Source organism: Lepisma saccharinum, chromosome 21, assembly GCF_977018435.1.
Source record: "Lepisma saccharinum chromosome 21, izLepSacc3.1, whole genome shotgun sequence".
NCBI classification, from domain to species: Eukaryota; Metazoa; Arthropoda; class Insecta; order Zygentoma; family Lepismatidae; genus Lepisma; species Lepisma saccharinum.
In genome coordinates, this window is record NC_139249.1 from 7,780,018 (window position 1) to 7,794,624 (window position 14,607).

At 42.6% G+C, this 14,607-nt stretch overlaps 1 protein-coding gene across 9 annotated transcripts in view; it reads left to right on the plus strand.

Annotated features, from left to right (window-relative positions):
• The window catches only part of LOC146004042 (nucleolysin TIAR-like), a 1,204,848-nt gene that overhangs the window by 195,187 nt on the left and 995,054 nt on the right, over positions 1 to 14,607 (plus strand). Inside the window, exon 1 of one of the 9 annotated variants that reach the window (XM_083142641.1) lies at positions 179 to 220. The exons of the other annotated variants lie outside the window; for them this stretch is intronic. The gene's annotated coding sequence lies outside the window, so the exon portion shown is untranslated. Of the gene's footprint in view, positions 1 to 178; positions 221 to 14,607 lie in introns of those variants that run through there. 9 annotated transcript variants of the gene reach the window in all.

The window sequence follows — 14,607 nt, forward strand, 5'->3', positions numbered from 1 at the left end:
ACTTTAATGCGTACCTCCCCCCTTTTTTTCTGTGAAGGGGCAGCGAATAATTACATTGGCGGTCTTTTCCTTTCCTAGGTACAAACTGTGTTGCTAGCGTGTGTGTTTATTTTTATCTTCATTGTGAAAATGTAAAACTTGTGCATAATGGATTTATGTCTTTTATCTTTCCAGGTGAGTTTCGTACGATGTAATTTTTGGGCGATGGTGCTTCCGTGAGGTAAGTGCCCTTTTTAATGGTTTTCCAGAGGAGCGTATGCATGGGGTTATAACTCGACTTGCTTTACATGTTTCACCTTTGAAACGACACTTTTAATGTCCGGAGGCCTCCTGACCTGGAAGAGTGGACGAAATCAACCTACGAGTAGGTACCTCGATTTTCAGTTTTTTTTCTCACTTTTCGGTCTAATTTCCCCCAAAATTTGAGTTTTTATTCTAGCACGCTTTTCTGAGGAATTTACGTAAAATTACCGGCTGTCCCAGAAGTCTTTCCCTGATTACAAACTTTATTATTCATGTCCGCTATATGCAAGGTAGAGATGTGAAACTGGTGCCAAAATGTTGGAAAACTAACCAAGTTTATTTGTTGCAGGTTTGAGTAACGTGGCTGTAGTGTAGCAGTGTCAGGGCCCAGAAAACCGGAAATGTTCACAAATCAGGAAAAAGCTCATCATGTCCTCTGGTATCACGAGACCCGGTCACCAATAACAGTGGAGAGGAACTTTCAAATGTACGGAATTCTTTCGTCTAGAATATCTGCCATCAATAAGTTGGTATTTAAAAAATTGAATTTATCTTCATTCCCAAATCCTGTCAAGTCCAAAAAACATTGTATGGAAAGATGCCACCCGATGTCAAGAGCATTAATTCCGGATTCCTTGGCACTGACACTGCTACACTACAGCCACATTACTGAAACCTGCAACAAATAAACTTGGTTAGTTTCCCAACATTTTGGTACCACTTTCATATCTCTACATTGCATATATCGGATATGAATAAAGTTTGTAATCAGGGACAGACTTCTGGGACACCCGGTATATCTTCATTGTGTTTTTAAACTAGTATTATAATTTTTAAGTCACATGGCTTATATCCGTTTGTGATTCATACGTTGGAAATAACTTTTGAGGAAGTTACTGTCCATTTCTCGCACAAATACGGCTTCCGTGTGACGGTAGGTGCGCGTTCGATCTCCGCCAGAACACCGCCGCTTTGCTCGGTGATGAAATACATTCCAGTAGAAGGTGAACAACATTCGTAGGAAACATCTACTTACAAGGGATTCCATTGTCGGAATTATCCATAATTTATTTTTTTGATTGTCTCAAAATTTCGAGAGGACTGTAGCTCCATCAACGCCTCTCATGTGTACGCCAGTGACAGTGATCATAGGATCAGTGGCGATTAATTGGATAAAAATGCAGTTACATGAACCAGGTTTCGAACTAGTCCTAAACAGTCATATGCTTACCACACAATATCTCGTTCTCGAAGGTTCCGGGTTCGATTCCTGGTCTGGGTATGTATTTATGTATTTCATGTAATCACAGAAAGGGCTGAGTCGATGCCGAGACCGATGTCGTTGTATCTGTTGGATTTTTCTTCCCATATCTGGCGATACTTTTCAGGCATTTTGATCCTTCACGGATCCTGGAAGTTATGCAAAAATGAAAGTTTTCCTTGATTTTGCACCAATATTATATGATAAGAAACTGAATTTTGTCATAACTGGTATTTTTAAATATTGTACTTCAACATTCTTGTACATTGGTGCTTATAATTGGAGAGGTATACTCATACACTAAAATTAATCAATATTTTGAACAATTCGTACAATTTTCAAGCATCGATATCGGTGGGAATCTGTATCGGCTGTCTTGATCACAAACCATTTCCATCATCGCGACTGAACCAGAGCGATTCAGAATAAGCAAATACGCTTGGAAGAGCATAGGAATATCCCTCAGCAGACATACCTCTTTAATTATTGCCAACTTGCCGCAGTTTCTATCGCGTGCTTCAATTAGGGGGCAAGTTTTTTCTCCTGCGGGATTGCACGTCTCCGCGAAGGGTTAAGCATCGACCGTAGTTTATCGACTGGGCGTTTCGGCATCATGAAGATCAAGCAGCGCTTCATCTCTTATTCCATCGCATCGTCGCGCCGTCCTGAAATATGAAGGTTTCTCTATGAATTACGCACAGATTCTGGCACGGCAGTTCTCGCCGAATTGGTTTAGAAGTTTTTGCCCCCGCTTCGTAAATAGTTGAACGTTTTAGGGCGGAATTGATTTCTACTGCGTGGAATTATCGAGTTGCCAGCGAGATGGGTTCACGCGTATGAAGTTGTGTGGAATCACGTCAGCAGTTTGTGGCCTGATTTGGGCTTCGGGAAAATATGTTAATTACGCTGGATAGCTGATGGGGATACCGTGTGCTTCCCTTTCCTGGGAGTAAGTTATTCCTTGTCTTTGAATCCTATGGAATCTGTCAGGCATGGACGAATCCGAATCTTTGAAGAATCTAATATCGTGTGTAACGAATCCAGATTTGAGATCAGGATGCCGAAACCAGGACTCGTGGTCCGGGTGACGAACCCAGAACTCGAGATCCGGTGGAGGAACCCAACACTCGAGATCCGAGCGAATAACCCAGGATTCGAGATCCGAGCGAATAACCCAGGATTCGAGATCCGAGCGAATAACCCAGGATTCGAGATCCGGGCGAAGAACACAATATTCGAGATCCGAGCGAAGAACCCAGGATTCGAGATCCAGGTGACGAACCCAGGATTCGAGATCCGGGCGAAGAACCCAGGATTCGAGATCCTGTTGACGAACCCAGGATTCGAGATCCTGTTGACGAACCCAGGATTCGAGATCCTGTTGACGAACCCAGGATTCGAGATCCGGGCGAAGAACCCAGGATTCGAGATCCGGGCGAAGAACCCAGGATTCGAGATCCGGGCGAAGAACCCAGGATTCGAGATCCGGGCGAAGAACCCAGGATTCGAGATCCGGGCGAAGAACCCAGGATTCGAGATCCTGTTGACGAACCCAGGATTCGAGATCCTGTTGACGAACCCAGGATTCGAGATCCTGTTGACGAACCCAGGATTCGAGATCCTGTTGACGAACCCAGGATTCGAGATCCTGTTGACGAACCCAGGATTCGAGATCCTGTTGACGAACCCAGGATTCGAGATCCTGTTGACGAACCCAGGATTCGAGATCCTGTTGACGAACCCAGGATTCGAGATCCTGTTGACGAACCCAGGATTCGAGATCCTGTTGACGAACCCAGGATTCGAGATCCTGTTGACGAACCCAGGATTCGAGATCCTGTTGACGAACCCAGGATTCGAGATCCTGTTGACGAACCCAGGATTCGAGATCCTGTTGACGAACCCAGGATTCGAGATCCTGTTGACGAACCCAGGATTCGAGATCCGGTTGACGAACCCAGGATTCGAGATCCTGTTGACGAACCCAGGATTCGAGATCCGGTTGACGAACCCAGGATTCGAGATCCGGGTGACGAACCCAGGATTCGAGATCCGGTTGACGAACCCAGGATTCGAGATCCGGTTGACGAACCCAGGATTCGAGATCCTGTTGACGAACCCAGGATTCGAGATCCTGTTGACGAACCCAGGATTCGAGATCCTGTTGACGAACCCAGGATTCGAGATCACGGTGACGAACCCAGGATTCGAGATCACGGTGACGAACCCAGGATTCGAGATCACGGTGACGAACCCAGGATTCGAGATCACGGTGACGAACCCAGGATTCGAGATCACGGTGACGAACCCAGGATTCGAGATCACGGTGACGAACCCAGGATTCGAGATCACGGTGACGAACCCATGACATGAGATCTTGTATCCATGAAACGAATCAAGATTCGAAATTCCTGAATCGAAGTTATGGTACCGAGTTCGTGTAGCATTTTGCTTTAAAATATTTTCAGTGTTATTTGTGTCACAAAAACGTTAGAATTCAAAATTAAGCCAAATATTGAAAAGTAAGTGAAAATCAATGGCTTTATCCTGCCGACTACCGCGCAGCATCATTGAAGATCCTGCTTTATTGTTTAATAGTCTGTGGGACAAACAATGGACTTAACTCGATTATTGGCGAGCAGAACAAGTTGCCCCAAGTTAGTTACCACGTCATCCTCTCCGATGCGTTTAACGGTTTCTGACGTCAGGCTTAGCTTTGACGCGTCAGTTCTCTTTGCTGATTTATTTACCGCAGGCATGGAGGAAGAGGAGGTGTTTTCTTGTCTTCATTAGTATGCATAAACAACATTCCCCATCCCTTCTTTTTTTTAAAAAATCAGTTTGCCGCGTTGGCATTCCGTGTCTCTTCCGTAATTGGTTTAGTCGAAGCAAGAAACTGCGGGTATGAATTTAAATATGTCTAATTACCGCCAGCGCTGTGTGGTGTCTTTCTCGTTTCCCAGTAATGAAACCTTCCTGATTTCCATTGCCATGCCAAATAGGATTATGAATTCCTTCAGCTGTATGAATTTTCCATCCTGTCGGATTTTTTAGTTTTTCCCCCTGTCTTGCGAAAGTTTTCGAACTTGATTTTGTGAAGTCTCTTTTAAATTGTGTTAGAGTGAGATCACATCGATAATATCATTTGATTTAATTTTGAAGCTAGTTAACCTAAATGGAATACACTGCAGATGACAGGTTGCTTCGTAGAAAGCTGTACTGTCCTGCACATGCGCCGAAGGAGAGCCTGATAGTTATTCTATGCAATAACAGGTTCAAGATGAGCTGTAGCCTCCGGCGCATGCGCAGATCCGATATTCGGAAAGTGTATTCTCTGCAAGTCAGATGGAATATGCGTCGGCGTGGATCGGAAGCCAATTTCATCGTCAGATGTAAGGTGCGCAGTGATATGCGCCGCGGCCTCTTGCATATGCGCAGAACAGAGGGCCTTGTTGGGAAGCCTCTGCGACGTCAGTTAAAAGGTGTGCAGTGGTAAAGGCATGCTTAATATCTAAGTGGCCGTAAATTGTACATTGGTGATACGTTTTACGGTATTCTTGGGGAAAGAATGGGCATGAATATGTAAATGAGTGTCATGATTTACATGAAGAGTGTTTACCAGCTAAGGAAGTTATGAAAGTGAAGAAAGATGTTAAAAACATTTTACTACTTGTCAAGAATTTTTGCTACCGCATTGATTGATTTATTTAGTTTATTTTGCTTCACTTTTCTGCTCCTTTGGCTAATCACGAAGATGAGGATGAATCGTGGTATGATATGATGGATGAAGGAACGATCACAAATATATAGGGGCAACAGCACGAGCCCCCATAAGATTATACTGGCCGTGAGTCATTACGCCAGAACCTCTAGTCCAGGATGTATCAATGCAGTCCAGGATGTATCAATAGATAAAACAAGTTTAATTCTCTTGTTAAACACAGCTTCAGTTTTCATCTTAACAGGCCTCTTGATAGGGGGTTTCATTAAATAAATATTAATTTTCTTAATTTCGAATTTTACTTAAGTAGGGGTCGAATAAATAAAGGTTAGGAAAAAGTAAATAAAAAGTCATGAAAAATCAAGAATTTTGGATTTGTTATTTTGGTAGATACTCTGTACTTTTACATTAAGGGAAAAAATGCCGTTATGAATCCTTAAAAGAGAACCTGTAATTTTATTCCTTTCTGGCAGAAGATCCAGTTTATGATAAACATGAAGTGACAAAGTTGTGTGACGATAGGTTGTAAATAGGACTTTTAGCATTGTCTTCAGTAAGTCCCTAATAACGCCAGTGTACTGTTGATTATTCCAGTGTTCCTCGACATTGATCACGTCTCGCATCCCGTATGGCTGACCAGGAATTGTCAAGAGACACCCAAGACATCTCAGAAACGGGTACGTTTTCGCATATGTGACTCGGATGCGATTTTAAGTGCGTGGGTGAGGACAACTCCCGTGTTCGACTATCGATTTTCTACCACTTGACGACTGACCAACCTCTGTTCCCACTCCAGTATTTTTTCCCCCTCCTCTCTTCCCGTCATTTTTTTCTCTCTCCCCCCCTTCTCTGATCCTTGGAGGCCCGACCCTACCACATGGTCGTGTAATTGGATGTTCAGCAAGAAACCATATTAACTCCACGTAAGACCCGGCCCGTGTGGAGGAGGCGACGAATTGAAAAGGGAAAGGGGGAGACAGTGTGACGAGGCGAAATGCGAGAGGCGGCGGAAGTAGAGACAAGAATGGGACAGGATGAGAAATGAGAAAGTTTGAGAAAACGGGCGACGAAAATAATGAAATAAAAGCGGGAAAGTGACTCGGGGAGAAGCTGGCTTCTGGAAGCGACGGGCCGAAGGGGGGTGAAAAATGGGCGAGGACAAAAGTTAAGCAGGGTTGAGAAGATTTCAGGAGGATGAACAAGAGGTGATAATTTGCACGTGAGTGTTGCCGGATTCGGTTTACTTGAATTTATTAACTCCGATTCCTCTATGAGTTTTTGGAACTTCTGGGAATGCCAGGTATGACAGTTCGAGAAAGTTCCTTGCAGCCAAGTTCGCTTCGAAAGAATATGTCACATAAAAGAAAGGAACCGTCCCAAGACTCGCATGGAACTTAGTGTAGCTTTTGCCTAAGCACGATGGTGAAGAATGATAATAAGGTGAGATGGATGAGGAGGAAATTGTTTGGTTATTTGAGTTTCTGCTTCAAGTCTGTTTTATGCACACATAGGCTAATCGCCACTGGACCTACAGTTTGAGTGAAATCCGAATCACCATGTGCGTTCATCCGGTAGGGAATCGTGGACCCCTTGTTTTAGCCACTTCTCTCCTGGGTTCGATACCCGGTGGAGGCACAAGTGGTTCGGATCCAACTTTAAACTGTAGGTCCAGTCCCGGTTAGCCTTACACCAAATCAAAGCAAAATAGCCACTGCTCTATAAGTATGAGCCAAATGAAGAGCCAATCAAAGATACAATTCGAACACTACTAGCTTGGAGTCCAGACGCCATGGCCTCGTTAGGCTGCTAAATGAAGTCCTGTGTACTGCGTGGAAGCGAGGTTGAAATTTGGGTGTGTTTAGAAAGGAGCGCCCCTTTCAACGAAATCGCAACGATGGGGTGACCTGACAAAGTGGATGACAAGGGGTCCCGGGTTCGATACCCGGTGGAGGCACAGGTCCAGTCCCGATTAGCCTTACAGTGCATAAAGTGGACTTAAAGCACCAACTCAAACCAAAAGAAAGTGGATGTTATGACAAACACAATGATACATTTTAGAACACGGGTTCGTTCCTGGGACATCTGGCTTCGAAGCAAGTTACGTTGACTATTCCTGATACTTGCACTTTCCGTAATTTGATTTTACATTTTTTATACTCTTATTGTGCTACAGCAGTTGTTTAGAATGTACATCCACCAGCAATAGATTCTGAAATATTAGTTTTCTCTGCAAGGCGTTAAGTGTATTGCCTAACTCGACGGCGATAAGTAGATTTTAATAACAAGTTTCCAATGGCAACTTCTATCAACGACGTAGAATTAGGCACCACACACAACGCCGTGCAGAGTAGTTGCCTCATTTTTATTGCCGCTGACTGTACATATCAGCTTGAAGAGAGAGCAGGATGTTATAATCGTATTGCGAACAGTATTTCATCCCAATTTTTAAATGCGAATGGAAATTGGTATTATTTTAGAAATGAAAAATATATAAAGAAGATACCGGCGGTGGATAATAGCGAGTACCTTGCTAATATTCCCGTGTCCACTTTTTCCCATCGGGGTTTAGTTAATTTTTCTGTTCCTGTTGCATTGCTGGCTGGATCCAGTGCATGAAATCGTTTTTTCTTTTTTTCGCCCCCCCCCCTCCCCCGCCTCATGCGCGGGAATGCTTCATGCACGTTATAAATTATTCACAAGACACGCCCGACTTGGCCGAGTGGAGTGAGCGCTCGTGATTTTTCCGCCTTGTCAATAGCGGGCGTCATCTCTCTCTCTTCCCCCCTCAAAACGAGGGAGAATTTCACACCAAACGTTGAAATAAAGGGAAGAGAGGCGCTTCATATCTTGGACACAACTCTCATTCCATCCCCTCCCCTCTCGCGCTTTATGGAGCACGGGTTTTTTTGTATGTGTTTTTTTGGAACAGGAAAATAATAAAAAATGTAGCAGTTTTTGTTTCGTAAATCATGAACGAGCTGGATAGAAATGTTGGGGAAAAAACTGATTTTTTTTCTGCTTAGAGAGTTTGTAATTGCACTGTCGGGAATCGGACATTATGTGCATCTCCTTTGGAGATTTCTTTTATCCTTTCTACTATACGCAAGGAAGATGTGTATTCCGGAACTTGTGTTAAATGGTGCGGTACTCTGATCTTAATCATAGGATAGAAGAAGTTGTGAATGGTAGTCATACTGTAGTGTTACCGTAGAAATTCGCAATATTTTATTTTTAAAATTTGGAACTTATTCCCGGGGTTGGCTACCTAAACGCACCGCCATTAAAATAGGCGGCTTGGCAGAATTGCGCTGGTGCCACATGTGTGGGAAAAGTAAAGGGAGATCGGGACAAAAGTCGCTGGTTCCCGCACAGTGTGGCAACATCAATCGGACTGCGTTGCCTAGTTGGAGCGTCAGACCAACCCCTCTCTGAGGCATACAGTTATCATCCTTGACTTTTGGAGCAAATACTGTCAGATTGTATCACACGGATGACAACGACCAACTGTACAACGAGATCTTCCTTTCTCTTAAACCTCCGAACACACGGGGTTGTGCTCCGACGTGGCAACCGCGCGAACTTCAATGGCCCTGCGTTTAAGGTCCGAATTTTTCCTGCTTTATCTCTGCATAAGGCGGCTATGGGGTTCACCCAGCCTAAAATAAATGTGTGCCTGGGCTGTACAAGCGGTCAGAGTGTGGTGCTGATTGCATCACCTGCAAAAAAAAAAAAAAAGCCCACTTACTTATCTTTAAAATTGTAGAGTTTGTTTGTCAAGTTACAAACATGAGACGCATCTGTTTTTAAAGTTGAAATCTGAGTATTTTATCATGCATAAAGAGTGTGTTTATGTTTTTCCATGTGCTCATATTCTTTCTAAATTTATATAAGATATTTTTATACTTGATTGATTGACTTGCTTTTTTTTTACTTCGACCTTTGTGCCACTTTTGGCTAATTTACGAAGATGGAGATGAATGATGATATGATGAAATTGATGAATGGACACGCAAACATCCATGCTAAGGCCGGGAGAGTTAACCACTGCGCCACGGGGCCCGGCTAAAAGAGAACTTGAAAAGATGCTTTTGGAATATCGAAGCTGTGACGTCATGTTGACTTCACACACAAATGCCAATCGGTATTGGATCTGTATTCGGGCCCCGGTGAGGCATACCACCTCCCATTGTTAACAAAGCCTCTCCGATAGCAAAGTGGTTGACAGTGTCGCTTTGCAATCAAGCTTTCCCGGATTCGATTCCCGTCGGGTCGAATTTCAGTTGTTCAGAACTCATTGCCAGTCCGCCACCATATTTGAAGCAATGGTCTGTAAGCAATGCCTGTAGCGTCGAATTTCAAGGGCATAGATATGCTACGCGACTGTAATGTTCAGCGCCCTCACCTCTGGTGTGATTAGTCGTGTAAGCTACCGGACCTAAACCATCAAATGGATTGTTGACGTTGTACTCAGAATCGCGAGATTTTAGAGATTGAATGATTGATTGATTTTGTTAATTTTACTTCGCTTTTGTGCCACTTTTAATCGCTAAGACGATGAGTGATTATATGATAAAATTGTTGACGTGACACAAACAGGGTGGCTACTCACAGGGAACTCTGCATTATTGGCTCCGGGAATTATGCGTGCATTCTGCGTGAATTTTTCACCGTAGACGTGAAAAATTGCAACTTTTAATAATCCCAATTCCATTGAATTTATACATATTTATAAATGCGCTGAGGCACGTTTCTCACAGTTTAGCCTTCACTTTTATCATAGAAGGAATAAGAAGCTGCATGGAAAATAAAACAGAATCTCAATCCATTTACTTTGTAAGTGTCCTTTGCAGAACAATCTGTCTGATAGATGGAAGATTATTGTAAGATGACATATCTTTATATACCATTGAATTAAAGTGAATTAGAATTTTTGGGCACATTGGAATCACGCAGAATTTATATTGTTAATATTTTCGTGTGTGTGCATGTGTGTGGGTGGTGAGAGGCGGTAATACGTAAGATTGAATAGAGAAAAACATCTGCTTGTACCCTTGAATGTTTGGTAAATTTGCCTTGAAAGGTTGCGGCGCCAATTTGCAAGATAAAGTGCTGGTTAGTTTCGGCCTTGGACGCTGTTATAGAATTGCGACCTACGAAAACTTTTTGCAGGTATGTTTTAACTCAGCGTTTTCTGAATTCTCATCTGCTTTGTATAGGTTATGATATTAGCGGTACATAAAACAAATGTGGGCTTTTATAATGCCATGATTTGTTTATGAAATATATACCACAGAGAGCGAAAATAAATTGAAGAAGAAAAATAGCGTGATGGTCTAAATATGGGCTATGACATGAGGTCTAATGCTGAGATCTTAATTTCGATTTTGCCATTCCGCGTGATTTTCAAAACAACAGATTATTCACAAATATGAATTTTATAATGTTTTAGTGATAAATGGCTGTTTTTTAAAGTTTTAATTGCTTTTTGTGATATTGCCACTAGTAGCCCTTATTTAGACCAAAATTTTGAAATACATCATTTTACCATTTTTTGGAAATTGATCTTTTTTTAAAAAATGGAGACCTTCTGTACTTTAGCATGGTATTACATTTAAGTATATATTTCATAGATATGCATTTTAAAGGCAGGTGCTTGATATATTATTTTTTTTCCTTCGAAAATGACAAAATAAAAAGGTGGGCCCATATATAGACCTTTTCCTCTACTTGAATTTTATCATGGTTCTAGAGTGGCCACGCTGACGAAGTACACCCATCCCGGAGTTCGAACATGGTGTCGTAGCGTACTGTGCTAACCACTCCGCCACATAGGTCGGCGAGATTTGAAGGAGGACTCGCTCACAAGTTGTCTAAAAAATCTGACGCTAATAACAGCACAGGGCCTACTTGATTGTAAGGCATTTTTTTCCGAACGTTTTTCAATCGGTTTCCATTTGACCATCCGAATTTCTAAGTCGTTTACAAACCTTTCAAATTGAACACCATTCAGCTATTGATTATGTTGTTATCACCATCCATACACGTATAATGCTGTATTTTTAATTTTGTTTAGAGCTGTTTGGTTTGGAATACTTACAGAAATTCTTTGCAACATACTGCAATTCATGCGAGACACTGAACAGAAATGATAGGCCTAGTTGCAAGTTGCAACTATTGTATCTGGAGTGGTAATAAAATAATCATTTTGATATGAGAACCAATTTGCTTAAAGGATGAAAGTTTGCTGCAATGATTTGTTATACAGGCTACATGGAACAGGTTCGCGTGGAGAGCATGTGAAAACATTGTCATGTAAATTTGTTCAATATAATTAATCAAAGAAGTAAACGTAGACGGTGAGTAGTACATTTTCTATTTCCCATAAAGTGTTATAATTTTTTTTAATCACCCTGTATTTAATGTAAGAGGAAGAATATATTTAGGTCATTTTATTAGTCACCATGAACCTAGACCTAATTATTATTAGACCAGCCATTGAACTATCTAATCCTCGTAGCGGAGTGGTTAGCACGGCGCGCTACGACGCCAGGAGTCCCTAGTTCAAATCCTGGCCTGATCATGTTGTTCGTGAGTTTTCCGCCTCCCTGATGGCCGAGAGGTAGCGTCGTCGCCTTGTAATCAAGGGGTCCGGGTTCGATACCCGGTGGAGGCACATAGTCGTTCGGATCCTACTTTAAACTGTAGGTCCAGTCCCGATTAGCCTTACTGCACATAAAGTGGACTGTGCACAAAGTGGACTTAGAACACAAACTTAATCGATCAAACTTTGTGAGTGTTCCTTCATCAATTTCGTCATATCATCACTCAGCCTCAATCTCGCGATAAGCCAAAAGTGTAAAAAAAGCGACGCTAAATAACTGATATCAAACAACCAGTCAATGTAAAGTTACCCTCATCCACGAAACACTCACAGCCTGGGAGAGGAGAAATTTTCACACTGGTCAAAAGACGAGCAACACTTTAAATCCAGGGTCAGAATTCCCACTGAGGGGGCAGCAGGTTAGATTTCAATTTAATGTTCCTCCCTTCCGCGCGGAAAGTATCCCCTAGCCGCATGTACGGGCTAATAACTTCATATGTAGAAGTAATAAAGATTGGAAGATGCTGGAGGGGCGAGTAGAGAAAGATGCTATTTTTATTTTTCTGTAAGGGCAATCCTGAAAACCCGCGGGGCCCGGTTGTTTCCGGGTTTCTGGCCGGACAAGAGTTATGAATTTCGGCGGCGCGTGATCGGGGTTGTAATCAGAGAGGAATCATTGAAGTGGGGGGGAACGATAGGTCTGGTAGACAGACGTAGGCGAGGAGATGTCTGGGTTATAGCGATCGGGGCGTCCACTCTTATTCGGGGAATTGTGGAGACGTCCGCTGTTCTCAGATTTGGGAGTTTTCATCAGATACGTTTATTTCGTATTCGAATTTCGAAGTTCCCTATATTATTTCTAAGTTTGTGTTACCCCATTGTAATATCTGACCTGAGGAGGCACCCAAAGTTAACGTCCATTCCACGTAGTGCACTCATGCAGGCCAACGAGGCTCTGGCGTGTCATGTTGTTTTATTTGTGCTGAGTGCCTCTTTACAGCCTCAGCTTTTAGGTAAGAATATTTTAGTCCTCATGGAAACGTTTTGATTGTACAGTCATGGACACTTCTGTATTATAGCTACAACAATGACTGTCATTGGGATCATTACAATCCAGAAGTGTCCGTGACTGTACTTACGGTACGGAGCTTGGCCCCGTGTAATATGGCGTGTGGAAATAGCCCAAGTGCTGACACATCCAAGACAATCAATTCTATGTAGTTGCATGGCAGAAGATAGATTGTTATCTCTATCCGTCCTCCCAATAGTTTTTCTTTCACGTTTTGCTTGAGTTCGATTCCCGGGTAAGACAGGTAATTCTGTGCCAAATATGGAAGAAAGTAAAACCAATGAGGCTATAATGAGCTCTTAGCAATGGCAAATTTTCTCATGACTGTTGTTCGCAATCAACACATCCGAGAAACTGACTACGTCCCCAGAACGAACCTGGGGAAAGACACCGGTACGATTATTCAAAGATGTATGTTACCTCTTTGCACACCAATGTATGTTACCTCTTTGCTCACCATCTTTACCGTTGGAAGCAGCAGTCTACATAAGTAGCGGGGTACAAGCAGTGATGTGGTTCCGAGAGCTCACGCAGGACTCCTTCGACTTTAACTCCAGAAGCATCCACCCTTGGCCCCTCTCCTCTAGCTTTTCCCCATTCGCCAAGCTCCTCCCGTCAAGCTTAACGTTGTTTGAGCGTCCACAAACATTCATAATCCATAAGCAAGCCATCATCAAATATTCACCCGCTTTCGGAAGCGCTAGCGGTCGGTGGAGGGATGGAGGGACGAGAAGGGCAATGATGAGTCGTGCTCGACGTCAGCATCCGACTTCTCCTCTCCGGAGACATCTTGCCGGCAGAAGAGCGTGGAAAGGCTACCGTCTTCTTCATCGAAGCGGCTGTCCGAATCCACCAGCACTGAAGTCCATCCGCACCCGGGCTTTTATCTTTTTGTCCGTCGCTCTCGCAGGGGTGTTTACTGCTCGGTAATTCCTTGAATTCTGGGTAAATTTTCTCGATAATTATGGAAAATTTCAACGGTAGAGAAGGAGAGAAAGCAGCAGTGTTTTCCCCTCCATGCACTCACTTTTCATCTAGCAAATTTACTGGTCGAACCATCTGGAGTCCTACTTGTGCAGAGGTCTTGTTTTCTTTGTGGACCGTTACTTTTGGAGGCATAATAACAGTAAACCGTTACTTTTGGCAGTAAACAGTTACTTTTGGAAGCATAATAACAGTAAACCGTTACTTTTGGCAGTAAACAGTTACTTTTGGAAGCATAATAACAGTAAACAGTTACTTTTGGCAGTAAACAGTTACTTTTGGAAGCATAATAACAGTAAACCGTTACTTTTGGAAGCATAAAAACAGCTAAACCGTTACTGTTGTCAGCAAACAGTTACTTTTGGAAGCATAATAACAGCAAACCGTTACTTTTGGAAGCATAAAAACAGCTAAACCGTTACTTTTGTCAGTAAACAGTTACTTTTGGAAGCATAACAGTAAACCGTTACTTTTGACAGTAAATCGTTACTTTTGGAAGCATAATAACAGTAAACCATTACTTTTGGAAGCATAATAACAGCAAAACCGTTAATTTTGGCAGTAAACAGTTACTTTTGGAAGCATAATAACAGTAAACCTTTACTTTTGGCAGTAAACCGTTGCTTTTGGAAGCATAATAGTAAACCATTACTTTTGGAAGCATAATAACAGCAAAACCGTTACTTTTGGCAGTAAACCGTTACTTTTGGAAGCATAATAACAGTAAA